At 52.8% G+C, this 17,500-nt stretch overlaps 1 long non-coding RNA gene across 1 annotated transcript; it reads left to right on the plus strand.

Moving 5' to 3' along the window:
• Positions 1 to 13,884: 13,884 nt before the first annotated feature.
• LOC133754560 (uncharacterized) lies at positions 13,885 to 16,912 on the plus strand. Its single transcript, XR_009865267.1, has 2 exons — positions 13,885 to 15,668; positions 15,754 to 16,912. It is a non-coding gene; the product is annotated as an uncharacterized LOC133754560 (long non-coding RNA).
• Positions 16,913 to 17,500: the final 588 nt, after the last annotated feature.

Genomic DNA, 17,500 nt, shown 5'->3' on the forward strand with positions numbered 1-17,500 from the left:
ATTACTTATTTCTTTAGTGCAAGGCAGAGCATCAGAAAAATCTAAAATTCCTACGCCATTATCTAACTCTTCATTCATTCATTCATTCATTCACTGAAAGGCAGACATCTCAGTTCAAACACGATTATCTATGATCGATCGATCGATCAAAAAAATCACGAATCAAAAGCAATTATTGATTTGTTTATTGTGAAGCGGAGTACCAGAAATGCCATGATTCAAACATGACTATTTCAGGGCTGGTGCTGAACACCAAAAGTGATTGTTGATAGCAAGGCAGAGCATCAGAAATATCCCACACCCACTCATGTCTCTTTCACAGATTTACATTTGCACTTGGGCGACATGGTACTGTATTCCCATCCCACACCATTAGCAGGGAGCTGGATTTCATGGAGTGCAGCCGGGACTCAAACTGCTGCTTTCTCCATCCATAGGGATGCCTATGTCAGGGGTGGGGGTGGTGTGTGCACGACCATGACAAGCCCCAGATGGGACTTTTTTTTTTTTTTCCTTAATCAAGGTTGGTATCACGGATGGACATCTTCCTTATAATCCTAATTTACAGTCATCGATGCCACTGGATGGGGGCCGCGGCGGGGTGTGGTGGGGTGCGGTGGGGCGCGGCGGGGCGGGGCGGGGCGCGGCGGGTGGGAGAAGTCATTTGAACTCAAAATGGAGTCTTTAGTGCCAGAGTGTCAGGAGCCATTTTGAATCTAAAAGGAAGGTCAATAGGTGCAGAAATTGAACACTGGGTGGCGGGTCAGCACCCAGGTCTGCTCAATCGTAGTGATCTTTGGAAAGCTGAAAATGCTAAGGGTGAAAAACACCGGAGTGAGGCAGTTGGGGAGGGGGGTGTCATTATGCCCTGGTGAGTTACGTTTGGGATGCCTGCCGCTTTGAGTTCTGCTTGGCTGCTCTGCTTAACATACAGCTTCCCATGAATAGGTCCTGGGAGCACCTTTTCCTTATATGAAGGGAGAGAGATGACATAGATAGGAGAGCCAGGAACCAGTGGATGAAAACAATCTCCCTCCCTCCCTCCCTCCCTCCCTCCCTCCCTTCCTTCCAACACGGCTATCTATCTATCTATCTATCTAGAGCATCCGGAAAAAAAATCACAATTCAAAAATGAATGTTGATTTATTTGGAGGCAGAGCATCAAAAAGTACCAATTCAAACTCTGTCATCTATCTATCTATCTATCTATCTATCATGAGGCAGAATGCCCAAAAAAATCACGATTCAAAAATTTTCCTTCCTTCCTTCCTTCCTTCCTTCCTTCCTTCCTTCCTTCCTTCCTTCCTTCCTTCCAAGGCAGAGTACCAGAAAAATCATGCATCTGGACTCAAAATGGAATCTTTCCTACCAGGATAGCGGAGCCCTTTTGAATCTAAAAGGAAGGTCAGTAGGTGCAGAAATTGAACACTACGTGTTCTAAATCAATCAAGCCATCTTAAGAAATAAGTGCCCCACAGTAGGTGGGACTGGACCAGGTCAAGACATTTTAGCAAGAAGTAGGAAGAGCCCACACTCTGATATAAGATGCTAATGTTCCAAGTGGTATTTTATTTATTTATTTTTTAAGTACTTCTCCAGGGTACCTGTCTTCAGAAATTTTTCTTTCATAAGATCTATTTATTAGGTAGGAAGGAAGGAAGGAAGGAAGATTGCTTTTTTTTTTTTTTTAGTTATGTATTGGAAACAGTTATAGAGAGGCAGAGACAGAGACAGAGACAGAGTCTTCCATCCCCTGGTTCACCTCCAGATGGCTGCAATGGCCGGAGCCATGCTGATCCAAAGCCAGGAGCCAGGAGCTTCTTCCAGGTCACCCACATGGGTGCAGGGGCCCGAGGAGGACTTGGGCCATCTTCTGCTGCCTTCCCACACCATAGCAGAGAGCTGGATCGGCCCCAATACAGCGCAATCTTTATTTTTAAAAAAAATGTTAAAAGATTTATTTATTTGGGGCGGGCGCTGCAGTGCAGCGGGTTAATGCCCTGGCCTGAAGCACCAGCATCACATAGGAGTGCCATCAGATGGAAGACCTCTCTCTGCCTCTCCTCTCTCTGTGTGACTCTGACTTTCAAGTAAATGAAAAACTCTGAAAAAAAAAATAGATCTATTTATTTATTTATTTATTTACTTACTTACTTACTTATTTGAAAGAGTTACACAGAGAGAGGAGAGGCAGAGAGAGTGAGAGAGGTCTTTTGTCTGATGGTTCACTCCCCAATTGGCTGCAATGGCTGGAACTGCGCAGATCTGAAGCCAGGAGCCAGGAGCTTCTTCTGGGTCTTGCATGGGGGGGTGTAGGGGCTCAAGGACTCGGGCCATCTTCCACTGCTTTCCCGGGCCATAACATAGAGCTGGATTGGAAGAGGAGCAGCCGGGACTCAAAACTGGCACACATAGGGGATGCTGGCGCTTCAGGCCAAGGCGTTAACCCGCTGCACCGCAGCAGCGCCGGCCCCCAGTGCAATCTTTCTTAAAAAAAAAAAAAAAAAAAAAGAAAGAAAGAAAGAAAGAAAGAAAGAAAGAAAGAAAGAAAGAAAGAAAGAAAGAAAGAAAAAGAAAAAAAATCTCAAGGGGACTCGGCTCAGCTGTGACTCCGTGATCTGCTAATATGAGATCTATTTCCAGTCCCTCCTCTTCCATTTCCAATCCAGCTCCTTGCTAATTCACCTGGAAAGCCACGGGAAGATTGACCCACTACTTGAACCAGCTGGGAGATGTGGGACAGATGAAACTCCTGGCACCTGCCTCCTGGATTTGCCCTGGCCACCCAGAGCCCATCCAGCAGATGGAAGACCTCTGTTTCTCTCCCAACCCTCAGCCAGTTACCCCATACCTTTTCCACATACATAAGGATAAATTAAATTTAAAAAGAATTGGCTAACTAAGTCTCTGAAAAGGGGGGGAGGGGGATGGGCTGGCCCTGGGCATAGTAGGTTAAGCATCTGCCAGTGTGTGTGGCTCCATGCTCTGATATGAGATGCTGATGTCCCAAATGGCCCCTGGCCGGCGCCGCGGCTCACTAGGCTAATCCTCCGCCTTGCGGCGCCGGCACACCGGGTTCTAGTCCCGGTTCGGGCACCGATCCTGTCCCGGTTGCCCCTCTTCCAGGCCAGCTCTCTGCTGTGGCCAGGGAGTGCAGTGGAGGATGGCCCAAGTGCTTGGGCCCTGCACCCCATGGGAGACCAGGAGAAGCACCTGGCTCCTGCCATCGGATCAGCGCGGTGCGCCGGCCGCAGCGCGCTACCGCGGCGGCCATTGGAGGGTGAACCAACGGCAAAAAGGAAGACCTTTCTCTCTGTCTCTCTCTCACTGTCCACTCTGCCTGTCAAAAATAATAATAATAATAATAATAATAATAATAATAATTAAAAAAAAAAAAAAAGAATCCGGCGCCCCGACAGGGACTAGAACCCGGTGTGCCGGCGCTGCAAGGCAGAGGATTAGCCTAGTGAGCCGTGGCGGCGCCGGCCTTGTGTTTTTTTTGTGTTTTTTTTTTTTTTTTTTTTTAAGAGCTTCTCCAGAGTACCTGACTTCAGGAATTTTTATTTTGTAAGATCTATTTATTTGAAAGAAAGGAAGGAAAGATAGATTTATTTATTTATTTAAAACACAGAGTTACAGAGAGGCAGAGGCAGAGAGAGGCAGAGTCTTCCATCCCCTGGTTCACTGCCCAGATGGCTGCAATGGCTGGAGCTACGCCGCTCCAAAGCCAGGAGCCAGGAGCTTCTTCCCAGTCTCCCACGTGGGTGCAGGGGCCCAAGGACTTGGGCCATCTTCTACTGCTTTCCCAGGCCATAGCAGAGAGCTGGATTGGCCCCAGTACAGTGCAATCTTTAAAAAAATAATAATAATGATAATAATCTTGGGCTGGCGCGTGGCTCACTAGGCTAATCCTCCACCTTCGGCGCCAGCACACCGGGTTCTAGTCCCGGTTGGGGTGCCAGATTCTGTCCCGGTTGCTAGTCTTCCAGTCCAGCTCTCTGCTGTGGCCTGGGAAGGCAGTGGAGGATGGCCCAAGTCCTCCCTTGGGCCCTGCACCCATAAGGGAGACCAGGAGAAGCACCTGGCTCCTGGCTTCGGATCGGTGCAGCGCGACAGCCGCAGCGGCCCTTGGCGGGTAAACCAACAGAAAAGGAAGACCTCTCTCTCTCTCTCTCTCTCTCTCTCTCTCTCTCTCTCTCTCTCTTGACAGGCAGAGTGGACAGTGAGAGAGAGAGGCAGAGAGAAAGGTCTTCCTTTTGCCATTGGTTCACCCTCCAATGGCCGCCGCGGCTGGCGCGCTGCGGCCGGCGCACCTCGCTGTTCCGAAGGCAGGAGCCAGGTGCTTATCTTGGTATCCCATGGGGTGCAGGACCCAACCACTTGGGCCATCCTCCACTGCACTCCCTGGCCATAGCAGAGAGCTGGCCTGGAAGAGGGGCACCGGGACAGAATCCGGCGCCCCGACCGGGACTAGAACCCGGTGTGCCGGCGCCACTAGGCAGAGGATTAGCCTGTTGAGCCATGGCGCTGGCCGGAAGGGAAGAAGAAGGAAAAAAAAAAAAATCTTAAGGGGGCTCAGCTCAGCTGTGACTCTGTGATCCACTAATATGAGGTCCATTTCCAATCCAGCTCCTTGCTAATTCACCTGGAAAGCAACGGGAAGATTGACCTACTACTTGGGTCCCCGAGCCCAGCTGGGAGATGTGGGACAGATGAAGCTCCTGGCACTTGCCTCCTGGATTTGCCCTGGCCACCCAGAGCCCATCCAGCAGATGGAGGATCTCTCTTCCCCTCCCAACTCTCAGACAATCACCTCATAAACTCTTTCACATAAATAAGAGTGAGTTAATTTTAAAAAAGAATTGGCCAATTAAGTCTCTGAAGGGGGGGGGGGATTGGGCTGACCCTGGGGCATAGTAGGTTAAGCATCTGCCTGTGGCTCCAGTTTGAGATGGAAGGGCTCTCTGTAACTCTGACTCTCCGGTAAAAAAAATAAAAAAAAAAATAAAGATAAAAATATTTCAAAAAAGAATTACTATTATTATTATTATTATTATTATTATTATTAGGGGGCCTGTGCTGTGGTGTAGCAGGTAAAACTGCCACAAGCAGTGCCGGCATCCCATATGGGCTCCCGTTCAAATCCCATCCCATCCCAGCTGGCTGCTCTCTGCTGTGGTCCGCAAAAACAGTAAAAGGTGGTCCTTCTGCCCCTGCCTTCTGCCCCTGCACTCCCACGGGAGACATGGAAAAAGCTCAGGCTCCTGGCTTCGTATTGGTGGTGCAACTCAGGGTGTTTCGACCACCTGGGATGTGAACTGGTGGGTGGGAGACCTCTGCCTCTGCCTCTCTGTAACTGGCTTAACCACACTGGTCCTGTGTGTAGAAATTTGCTGGCATCACAACTTGTATGAATGAAGCAGATTTCATAATATAAAGACACTGCTGGGACTGGCATTGTGGTGCATCAGGTACAGCAGCCGCCTGTGACCCCCCAGCATCTCACATGGGCACCAGTTTGAGCCTTAGCCGCTCCAGTTCCAATCCAGCTCCCTGATAATGGCCTGGGTGGTGGCATCAGAGGATATCCCAAGTCCTTAGGCACCTGGAAGAAGCTCCTGGTTCCTGGGTTCATCGTGGCCCAACCCTGGCCATGGTGGCCATCTGTGGGAGTGAACCTGATGTCTCACATTCTCTCTCCCCCACCCCATCTCTATCTATCTCTATCTCTCTCTCTGTTTTTCACCTTGCACATAAGCAAGCAAATAGGCTAATACAGAAGGATCTGTGAGCAGAGATGCATCTGGCAGCAGCCTCGTATGTTCGGGCCAAAGAACAACTGGTAAGTTAAACATGCCTGTGGATGGGCTCATGGTGGAATACACCAGTGTGGACCTATGCCCAAGAAGAAAAAGAAAAAAATATATACTTGTGCCTTCTTCCTAGTTATAGAATATTCTCTGGATAAGCTAAGATGTTCCAGGGTAGGAGCAAAAGGGCAGGGAGGAAAGCTGTGTTCCTGGCATCCCTGGCCAGTTATTTCACTCCCCTGCCCCGTGCCCTCTTCCTAGGCCAGAGTCAGGGCAGAGGTGCCCATGGGGACAGACATGGGGGGAGGACACACACCCTCCCTGAATGAATCTTGTCTCCTCCAACACCTATCCTGCCACTGTGATGACTTTGCAAGGCACAGCTGAAGAGAGAAACTGGTAGCCTGGCCTTGGGAATCTACTTGCCACACCCACCCACCCTCAATGACTTGGAATCTGCCTCATTCAATTGGCTTCATTCAAATGCAGAAGAAACAGCCCAGAGCTTTTTTCTCTGTGAATGGGTTTCCCTTTCTCTTCTCCTCAGCCGCCTCCCCCCCCCCACCCCCCCCACCCCACCCCCCCCCCGCGCGCCTCAGGCCTTTGTCAGTGAATGGCCAACTTTCCCTGCTCCTCCAGAATGCTGCCTTTCTGGGGCAAAGGTCAGTCAGTCAGTCCCCTTAACGATGACGGCTACCACAGCTGAAACCCTGCCTTGAAGGCTGACATCTTTTTTTTTCTTTACGGCCTGGGGTGTGTTTGCTTGAGATAGAGTGTGCACATGTGTCTTTCAGAGGAGACAGAACCAGTGCAGTGGAATGCCAAGCAGATTCTCTTGCCGTTCTGGAATTCTGGCAGTCACGGGACAGAAGGCTAGCAGGGGATGATTTTGACGACAGACAGACAGACACCTCTGCTGAGCTGTGCTTGCTCTGGGGAGGAGGGACAGATTATGGTCATTCGCCTTTGGGTTTCACGAGCACTTCTCATTCTCCCCCCTGCTTCCCGTGGAAATCCACAGTCCCCCTCCGTGAGCCCAGGGTATCAGTGACCTCACGTGCCTTCTCAGCACCCTAACACAAGAGGTAGTTGGACAAATGTGAAGGAATCGCAGAGGAAGACTTGTTATGGCACGATGAGTGGGCGGGCGAGGTGGGGTTGGGGGCCATAGGGGGATATGGCTGTCGTTGGGCAAATAGGAAGGGTAGTGTCTGACAAATACCCCAAAGTGTTTAGGCTCCTGCTGCGCATGTGGGAGATCTGGATGCAGTCTCTGACCCAGCTCCAGCCTGTGTGTGTGTGTGTGTGTGTGTGTCCTCCTCTCCCTCCTTATTTTAAAAATAAAAATAGGCCTACAGCAACGAACGTGACCGTGACGTGAGCGTACCAAATGTCATGGAACTGTGCGGTTGAACATGTTTCCGACGGGAGTAGATTTCACACGAGCGAGGAAGTTTTCTGGCTTTGTCGAGTGGGGATGTGAGGGATGTGAAAATCTGACAGTGCAGCCATTTGGAGCATCAGAAAAGAAGCACTGTAAATGACTGTGGGTCCTGTGACAAAGAGTGAAAGGAGATTTTTCAACAATCCATACCCCGGGGGCCGGCGCCGGCTCACTAAGCTAATCCTCCATCTGTGGCGCCGGCACACCAGGTTCTAGTCCCGGTCAGTCGGGGTGCCGGATTCTGTCCCGGTCGCCCCTCTTCCAGTCCAGCTCTCTGCTGTGGTGACCCGGGAGTTCAGTGAAGGATGACCCAGGTCCTTGGGCCCGCACTCACGTGGGAGGCCAGGAGGAAGCACCTGGCTCCTGGCTTCGGATCGACATATATATATATATATATATATATATATATACACACTATACATATAATTATATATAATATGTAATAGACAGCATATTATATAATATATATCACATAATATATTATAATATTTGTAATACATTATATATGATACATATATATAATATAATATGATATATACTATATATTATATAATATATGATATATTATCTTTAATATAATATATTTTGTATAATCATATATTATTATATAATATAATATATTTATAATATATAATTATATATAATATAATATGTATGATATATATTTATATGATGTAATGTGATATATTATATTATTATATATTAAATATTCATATATTTTATTCATATTCATATATTTTATTTTACGTGTATTATATATATATATGTATATGTATATACACACGCATACACAGAGGAAGTCGGTTCTGTCCGCATCCTAAAAGAAGTTCACAGAATTACCTAGTCTGTTATAGTGCGGTGACACAAGATTGGTGCTGCTGCTGTACATGGTCACTCGGATGTTTCGTGTGTCACAGAAATTTTGTCAAAGGCAGCGATAGGACAGATGAGCAGCCGTGGGACAGCCGCCACTAGTATGTTCCTTCATTTTGGCGGTGTTGTGAGGGAATTTGCAAAGGTGGGCATGTTGTAGAGAGCTGTAGTTTGAAGAGGTGGGGAGTGAAACCAGCAGATGGAAGCAATCTCTCTTTCTGTGTGTTTCTCTCTACCCCCCCACACACACACTTTACCTTTCCGATTCAGAAATAAATAAATAAATGAATCTTAAAAAACTTGAAGAAATAGGCCGGCGCCGCGGCTCACTAGGCTAATCCTCCGCCTTGCGGCGCCGGCACACCGGGTTCTAGTCCCGGTTCAGGCACCGATCCTGTCCCGGTTGCCCCTCTTCCAGGCCAGCTCTCTGCTGTGGCCAGGGAGTGCAGTGGAGGATGGCCCAAGTGCTTGGGCCCTGCACCCCATGGGAGACCAGGAGAAGCACCTGGCTCCTGCCTTCGGATCAGCGCGGTGCGCCGGCTGTAGCGTGCCGGCCGTGGCGGCCATTGGAGGGTGAACCAACGGCAAAGGAAGACCTTTCTCTCTGTCTCTCTCTCTCTGTCTCTCTCTCTCTCTCTCTCTCTCTCTCACTATCTGCCTGTCAAAAATAAATTTAAAAAAAAAAAAACTTGAAGAAATAATGTGTGATGTGTGGTGGGCGTTCGGATCAACGGTTAGAGTTTTCGGCATGGGGTGCTCCCGTTTCATGCAGTGGACATGGGTTCGATTCCTGACTCTCCTCTGATTCAAGCTTTCTGCAGGGGCATGGGCATGCCCTGGGAGGCAGCAGGTGAGGTTTCAAGTACTTGGCTCCCTGACATCTATGTGTGGGGATCGTTAGAAAGCCCCATGGTGAAAAAATAGAGTCAGACGCTATTGGGTGTGAGTGATGGGAACTGTCAGTGCTGCACGCCAGAATCTCCACTGGTGGGGAGCTAGAGTAAAAAATCCAATCCAGGTACTCCAGTGGGAGAGGTGGATCATCTTAATGATTAGTTGAAGATAGTTGAAGATTCCATCCCACAATCCATCACTTTCTTTTCACTTTTTAATGGATTACATACTTATTGGAGAGGCAGCATTACAGAGACAGGGAAGGAGAGAAGGAGGAGGAGGAGAATGAGAGAAAGAGAGAGAGAGAGAGAGAGAGAGAGAGAGAGAGAGAGATGCGAGCATTGTGGGGCATCTGGTTAAGCTGGATCAGTCCTGCCTGGACCAGGTGGCACTCAAACCCATGCTGCTGTGGGATGCCAGCATTGCAGGCAGAGGCTTGAGACCAAGGAACCGCTTCCTAGGCCCCTGAGGTTGCCACTGCCTGCGATGCCAGAGTCCAACTCCCTGCTAATGTGCTTGGGAAGATAGCAAAAGATGGCCTGAGTGCTTGGGCCCCTGCACCTATACAGGAGACCTCGATGAAGTTCCAAGCTCCTGGGTTTGGCCTGGCCCAGCCCAGGCTGTTGTAGTTCCATTTGTGGGAGTGAGCCGACTGTCTCTGTAACTACCTTTCGAGTAAATCAATACATCTTTCTGTGTAAAGAAAAGAAGGAGAACCTGGTTGGTGACAGACATCTTTGAGACTACCGGTTATTTTTAAGCAGGAGGTTTCTGGGAATAAAGCGGATACTGTCGATAGCCCTACCTGGACTCTCTTTGGACAGGTCTCTGTGGATGTGGAGTCGATGGGGAAGGAGGGAGGCAGGTAAGGAAGGAGGGAGGATTCAGTGTGAAATTTCTGCTTCCCTTCGTCTTCACCGGGCCCTCACTCCGCGCGAGCCGAGCCGAGCCGAGCTGAGTCTCTCTTGCCTGAGGCTCGCGCACCACCTAGCGGCCACAGTATTGAACACGGGTTTGGTGAGGCAGAGCTAAGATGGAGTCACAACTTCCAGGGCCAGCGGGCGGTTGGGGGTGGGGGCTTGTTTGGCGCGGGCTGGGTGTGGAGCGCCTTTGGACTTCCTCCTTTGGAAGCTGCTGGCGTGCCTTTGGATGGGGCTGGCCCATCTGAGACTGGAGACTGGGGTCGGTCGGTCTCCCTCCCCACCCCCACCCGCCCCGAGTCTCCCCTTCTTCACCTGGAAAGGTGGAAGAAGAAAGTTGTTTGTTCTGAACGACATCGACCCCGGATTTTGTCCCCATAGGAAACCGTAGACACGACTGCCCTGTGGATTTTCTGACTTGGGTGCCTGGATTCAAAAAGAAAGAAAGAGAGAGAGAGAGAGAGAGAGAGAGAGAGAGAGAGAGAGAGAGAGAAGAAAGAAAGAAAGAAAGAAAGAAAGAAAGAAAGAAAGAAAGAAAGAAAGAAAAGAAAACTAGTGTCTGGGTCTTCTTCTCCCTTAAGGAGACTATGGCCCAGACCTGACCTCTAATTTGATCAGGCAACCCCCCTCTCGCCCGTGCTTTGGTTCCCTTGACTGAATTTTTCTCATTGTCCTCCGTGCCTGCGGCTTTGGCTGCCACGTGTAGAGAATGATATCTACCCCAAAAGGAAGGCCTCAAAGGCCGCCTGAGGAGCGATGTTTCTCTGTGATCTACTTCTATCTGTTGCTCCTCATCTTCCCCCCCAGTCCCAGGGGAGCGAGCCTTGGGAGCCAGAAGACTTCTTCTCCCAGGTGGGTTCCAGAGACCTGACATCCCTCCCTGCCCTGGTGTTCCAGGGTGGGTGGTCAAGCTGCAGTCAAAATGTGTGTATGGTGCACTGGTTTATTTTGGTATGTCATTGTGACAGACTCACAGACACACACACACATGCGCGCGCACACACACACGTAGCTCTGAAGGGCTCTCTCCATCTCCACACACACGCATACACGTACACACAGGTCTGACTGGGTGTGTTGTTTCTCTGGAACACTTGGAAGGCCATTTTAGGGGCAGTGCCTTCCCAGGCACAGAGGAGAGTGGATGAGAACTTCTCAGGAGCAAAACCCCTCTTGGAATGGGAGGGTGAGTGGTGCTGCGGTGTCTCTTGGGGTGCGGTGGCTGGCTCTCCCCTGCTTCTTTCTGTGCCTCACCGGAGGGAGCAGAAGCTTCTTGTGGGCTGAGCTGGATCCTGTGTGCCCAGACGCTGCTCACTGTGCAGCCATTTCTGCTCATGTGCTGGGAAGGGGAAGCCAGGCCAGGCTCCTGTCCTGTTTCCCAGAGACCCAGTCTGCTCTCTTCCTCCTCTGACCCCTACCTGCTGATGGGGAGCAGAGTAAAGTGCTCGCTCTCTCTCTCTCCCTCTCCTTGCTCTCTCTGGAAGACTGTCCTCCCTTCTTTCACATCTCTGATCCACTGCCATTCCACCTCCTTTCTGCCCCCAAAAGAGGTCCTTGGCTCCCCTAAGATCTTAGAAGAAAGACAGATAGAGGCCGGCGCCATGGCTCACTAGGCTAATCCTCTGCCTGCGGCGCTGGCACCCTGGGTCCTAGTCCCAGTCGGGGCACTGGATTCTGTCCCGGTTGCTCCTCTTCCAGTCCAGCTCGCTGCTGTGGCCCAGGAGTGCAGTGGAGGATGGCCCAAGTGCTTGGGCCCTGCACCCGTAAGGGAGACCAGGAGAAGCACCTGGCTCCTGGCTTCGGATTGGTGCAGCACGCTGGCCTGGCCGTAGCGGCCATTTGGGGGGGGGGGGGTGTGAACCAACGGAAGTAAGACCTTTCTCTCTGTCTCTGTCTCTCTCTCTCTCTCACTGTCTAACTCTGCCTGTCCAAAAAAAAAAAAAAAAAAAAGAAAAAGAAATTTTTTTTCTTATTTTTCTTTTTTTTCTTTTTTGGTTCACCCTCCAATGGCCACCGCGCTGGCTGGCGCACCGCGCTGGTCTGAAGGCAGGAGCCAGATGTTTCTCCTGGCCTATTGAGCCTATTGAGCCGTGGTGCCGGCTAAAAGACAGAAATTTAAAGCTAGCTAGTGGGAGCTAGGCAGCGTTGTGGCACAACAGGTTAAAGACAATGTCAGCGGAAGATGGGCCAAGTAGTTGTGTCCTTGTCACCCACAATGGTGACCCAGATGGAGTTCCTGGCTGCTGGCTTTGGCCTAGCCCAGCCTCAGCTGCTGTGGGCATTTGGGAAATGAATGAGTGGATGGAAGATCTCTCTCTCTCTCTCTCCCTCTCTCTCTCTCCCCCACCACCTCTCCTACCTCTCCTCTCTCCCCCCTCTCTCTATCCTTCTCTTTGTCACTGCATTTCACATAAAAAAGAAAGAAAAATTGCATAAATCAACGTATCTCTCCAAGAAACATAGAAAGCCGGGCAGGTTTGTTGTGCTTCCACCCTGCCTCCCGGTCTTCCAGTGGTGACCCTTCGCATTTCCTTTCAACTCCTGGTGGTGGAAGGAGACACACATCGAGGAGATACTGGGCCATCCTTTATAACAGTACTACCTAGGGAGGGAGGGCGGGCCGTCCCGGCTGGAGACAGTGATTGCATTGAAGAAAGTGAGAGTGTGAGTGTGAGTGTGTGCCTGTGTTCCTGTCTGGCCCAGCTACCAGCTAACGGGAGGCCCTCCCGCTCATCATTGGATGAGATTTCTGGAGAGCCAGGCCTGGAGAAACGTGGCCCAAGGGTGTGTGTGTGTGTGTGTGTGTGTGAGAGAGAGAGAGAGAGAGAGAGAATCTGGAGCTGACTCACGGGCCTGGGACCCAGTGTCATTCCCCATTCACCTTCCTCCCTCGGCCTCCTCTGCCCTGTCCTGCCCTTCATCCCCCCCTTCCTCCCCACCCACCCCCGCCGAGAGAACCAAAGCTCTCTACGGCGATACTCGCGCGCCACCTAGCGACCACAGTATCAGATCGGGCACGGTGGCCGGTGAAAGCCAAAATGGCGCTGGCGACTAAACAGTGTCCTGAGTATCGCGAGGCTTCGGGGTGGAGGCTGCGCAGTGGTTGGGGGCCTGTTTAGCACATGCGCGGTGTGGAGCACAGGCGAGCTTTCTGCTGTGGGGTGGGCGGCGGGGGGGGGGCATTTTTCTCTGGGCTGGGGCGCCGCCGCCGCCGCCGCCGCCGCCGCCGCTGCCGCCGCGCTGCCGCGAGAAGGGTGGGGAGCTGGCCGGGGGCGGGGAGCGGGCTGTGACTGGGGGTCGGCTCTTGGGTCCTTGGGCGCCACCCTGGGTGATCTGAGTCCCCTGTGGGTCACCGTTGGCGTCTTTCTTTCTCTTTCTTTCTTTCTTTCTTTCTTTCTTTCTTTCTTTCTTTCTTTCTTTCTTTCTTTCTTCCTTCCTTCCTTCCTTCCTTCCTTCCTTCCTTCCTTCCTTCCTTCCTTCCTTCCTTCTTTTATGTTCTCTTTCTCAGTTTATTCCCTGTTGTCTCTTGCTCTCGTGCTGTTCCCCGCTCGTCCGTGTGTCTGTCCGTCTCCTTCTAGCTTCTTTCTCTTTCTCACGACTTTATTTCTCACTCCCCCTTTGACTTGATATTCTTTGCCCTTTCTTATTTTTTCTTCCCACTTGCTTGCCTTCTCTCTCTCTGTCTCTGTCTCTGTCTCTCTGTCTCTTTCTCTCTCGTCTTTTTAAATCTTCATGCTCTCTCCTCTCTTCCTTATTTTGGTTTCATTTTTGTCTCCCACCTTCCCTCATGTGTTTCCTCTCTTTGTCGTGTCCTCGTGTCCTCACGGTTTTCTTTCTAAACTTCCATTCCTTCTTTTCCCCATTTTTTACGTTTTCTTTCTCTCTTCTTAGTTTTTGTCTTTCTGTTCGTCCTCCTTTTTTTTTCTTCTTACTCCAATTCTCTCTCTCTCTCTCTCTCTCTCTCTCTCTCTCTCTCTCTCTCTCGTGTTCTTTCAATGTTTTCCCCTCTTTTTAATTCTCTCTGCCACTCTCTTGTCTTTTCTTCCTCCTTTCCTTTCCTTCCTTCACCTTTGGGTGGCCAAGTGGACTTTTTAAAGAAGTCTTTAGATTCCCAGGGTCACTGGGAAGAACGCACGGTCCTGAGTGCAACACGATTCTCATCAATTCTTATGTGAATGTGATATCAATACAAAGAGAAGAGGTTCGATGTAGTTCACAGATACAAAAAATAAGAATATGACACACTCCACTCCACTCCACTCCCCCCTCGCCCCCCCCCCCCCGTTTTTTAAAACTTCTGTGTAAATAGTGATCTGTGGAGTGTATCCCAGGCAATAGTGAAGCCCATGGATGGCCTCTGCCACAGATGGTGTGCTGCCAGAGGATGAGCCTCCTTCCCGATGCCCCCCTCTCCCTCCCCACACACACCCCGTGAGCCAAGAGAAGACGAAGACCCCCTCCCTGGGGGTCTGACAGGCTGACTCCCGGAGCCAGGTGAGGCCAGACCTGTCTTTGGGAGGCACTTCATGCTCTGAGATTTCCAGCCTGCTGAGTCCCAACCCTCGGCTGTGTGGGCACCTATGCCCCACAGCCTTTGTGGTTATGCAGACACCTGCCCCCGACCCCCTCCACACACTCTCTGCCCCCGGGCAGCCGAGAAACACGTTCTGAGCGTCCCCCTGCCGCCTGGATGCATCCAGCTGGCTGTCCCTTGGTTCCTCGGTGTCGGTTGTTGGACTCCACCTGGTGGCCGCCTTGATATGGCTGTCGCGGGCTCCGGAGCCGGCAAGGGATGACAAGTGGCCGAGGAGCCCGAGACAGAGTGTGACAAAGTCCCTAAGCTGCAGGAAGGACTGTCCCTGCCCTGCTGGGACCTGGGGGCCTGATGTATTGGTCGGAGATTGGGCCTGGAGGATGGCAAGTGAGCAGGCGGAGGCTGTGGAGGGAGGCGGGCGTCGCCTCGCGCCTGAACGTGGCTAGACTGGGGTGGCGCTACTGTTGGCGGGTAGACCAGCACACCCTGTCACACTACGTACTGGTAGTGCTGCTGCCACCACTGCCACCAACTGCAGAGACCGACCGGAGATGTCGATCTGTGGGCGGCAGAGGGAAGGGTGCCTTGGCCTGGGACTTTGTTTTTCCTTTTTTTTTTTTTTTTTTTTTTCTTTCTTCTTTCTTCGAAGTCCTTCTGCACTTGGGCCTAACCCTAATTACTTGCTACTTGCCACTAAGGAAGGTCTGGACTGTTTTGTTTTTTTGTTTTGTTTTGTTTTGTTTTGTTTTTTTCCCCAAAGTCCCCCTTCAGGGAGTGATCGAAGGTCGCTTTTTTTTTTTTTTTTCCCCTTTGACAGGCAGAGCGGACAGTGAGAGAGAGAGACAGAGAGAAAGGTCCTCCGTTGCCATTGGTTCACCCTCCAATGGCTGCCACGGCCAGTGCGCTGCGGCCGGCGCACCACGCTGATCCGAAGGCAGGAGCCAGGTGCTTCCTTCTGGTCTCCCATGGGGTGCAGGGCCCAAGCACTTGGGCCATCCTCCACTGCACTCCCGGGCCACAGCAGAGAGCTGGCCTGGAAGAGGGGCAACCGGGACAGAATCCGGCGCCCCGACCGGGACTATAACCCGGTGTGCCGGCGCCCCAAGGTGGAGGATTAGCCTATTGAGCCACGGCGCCGGCCCCTGGGTTGCCTTTTGAGGGCCAGAGGCCAGTCTACTGGAGCCCGTGTGTGTGTGAGTTAAGGATGTAGGTGGCGGGTGGCGGGTGGCGGGTGGCGGGTGGCATGCTCATGTCCCTATTCCCCCTCCCCCACCCCAGGTCGACCAGGTGGCAGAGGAGTGTGCTCTAACAGAGATGGGTGGCATTTTGGGGACAAGTGACCGGGTCCCCAAGCTCAGAGGTGGCTGTGTCCAGTGCATCAGCCCCGTGCCCTCTCGCGTGGACATTTTTATACTTGGAGTTGTGGTTTTGGACCTGCAGGTAAGTGCTGACACGCTGTTCTCTGGTGACTGTCGCCAGAGAGAGGGGACTCCGGACGTGCGTTGGGGACACGGGGACAAAGTGGGCTTCCAGTGGGCTGGTGCTCGACCGTGCTCCTTTCTGAGAGCCACCTGCTTGGGCTCGCGCGGTGGCTTGTGTGCGTTCGTCCCGGTTGTCCCGCGACGGTGATGCCACCTCCGGCCTATGGTGCCCGAGGGCGGTGGGGGTGAGGCGGGCGTCGGGTCCTCTACCCGCGTGCGCTCCTTGCCGCTGGTGAGCCGATCGCCTGGTGGTTGTGACAACCCTCTGACTGAAAGGACCTCGATGAGGGGTGGCTTCATGCCACACGTGTGCGTGTCAGGCGTTCTCCGCTGGGGTTGTCTACCGCCTGCAGTGGGAGGCGGGGGCCGGCGAGGCTGCAGCGGGCCCCACTGGTGGCTGTCCTTGCCGGGTCGTGCCCCCCGCCCTCACTCCACGTGTTAAAACTCCGAGCTGACTGTGACCGATGTGGTGCTGTGGTGCTCTCCTGGGCCGGACCTAAGCTGCTCCAGATGAGGGACGGCCGTTCATGGCGAACGCTGCCGAGCCTCTCGTTCTGGCCTGCGGGCCCCTCGTTCTGCCTTCCCCACCCGTGGGTGGTGTGTGGGTAGCAGGGGTGCGGAAACCGGCCCGACCTCTGCTGTCCCCGTGCTTTTGCGCGCGGGGGGGTGCTGGGGTCCTGTGACGTGGCGGGCATCCCTCGCTGTCGCCCTGTCGTGGGCTGTGGCTGTGGAGCCTTGACTCCACGCGAGCCTGTGCGGTGCCCCTGGAGCGGTCCAGGTTGTGCCTCAGGTGCCTGAAGCCGAGTGGTGGTGTTGCTCCTGTCCCCCCAGTGCCCTCTCCCGGGTGTCGCTGCTGTGGCTGCCTCTGGCTGCTGCCTGTGCCCCTTGGGAGTGTTGGGGGGGTCGAGGCGGTAAGAGAAGGGGAGACCCGTGCGTGCTTCGCCTCGCTGGAGGGAGGCTGCCGGTGTCGTGCCGTCCCCACGTGTGTGGGGGGTATCGGCTTGGCGGGCGCATGCCTGCGTGCTTGCCACCCCCTGTGGGGTGGTGTGTGCCAGGTGTGTCGAGCGGTCGCGGCGTGGTCCGGCCCGGCTGGACGAGTGCGGGGGCTGGGAAGGGCTGTGGCGAATGGGATTGGTAATGCGCCCAGCCTGCCCTGGCCCTGGCCGCGGATGCTCAAAGTGCCATTTCTTTACCTATACCGCAGACCCCCCCCCCCCCCGCCCCGATTGCGTGGCCTCGGGTGGTGCTCCCTCGGTTTGCCTCCTGCCGGCCCGGCGGGGAGGGGGCAGTTGGAGTGGGGGTGTGGCCCACCTTCGGTGAGGAAAGCCTTCTCTAGCGATCCGAGAGGGGCGTGCCTTCTGATGGGGTACCGTTACCCCCTGGCCGCCGTCCCTCCTGTGCTGAGTGCGTTGGGTGGCGTGCTCCACCCGTGCGCCCCGTTTGCCCCTTCTGTTGGGGGGGGAAGCGTAGGCGTGCTGGTGGGTCTGCCGGTCCCCGCGGTGGGGACCGGGGCGCTGCTCTTTCGGCCCTAACGGCCGCGGCCC

The sequence above is a fragment of the Lepus europaeus genome, unplaced genomic scaffold (assembly GCF_033115175.1).
Source record: "Lepus europaeus isolate LE1 unplaced genomic scaffold, mLepTim1.pri SCAFFOLD_204, whole genome shotgun sequence".
Lineage (NCBI taxonomy): Eukaryota > Metazoa > Chordata > Mammalia > Lagomorpha > Leporidae > Lepus > Lepus europaeus.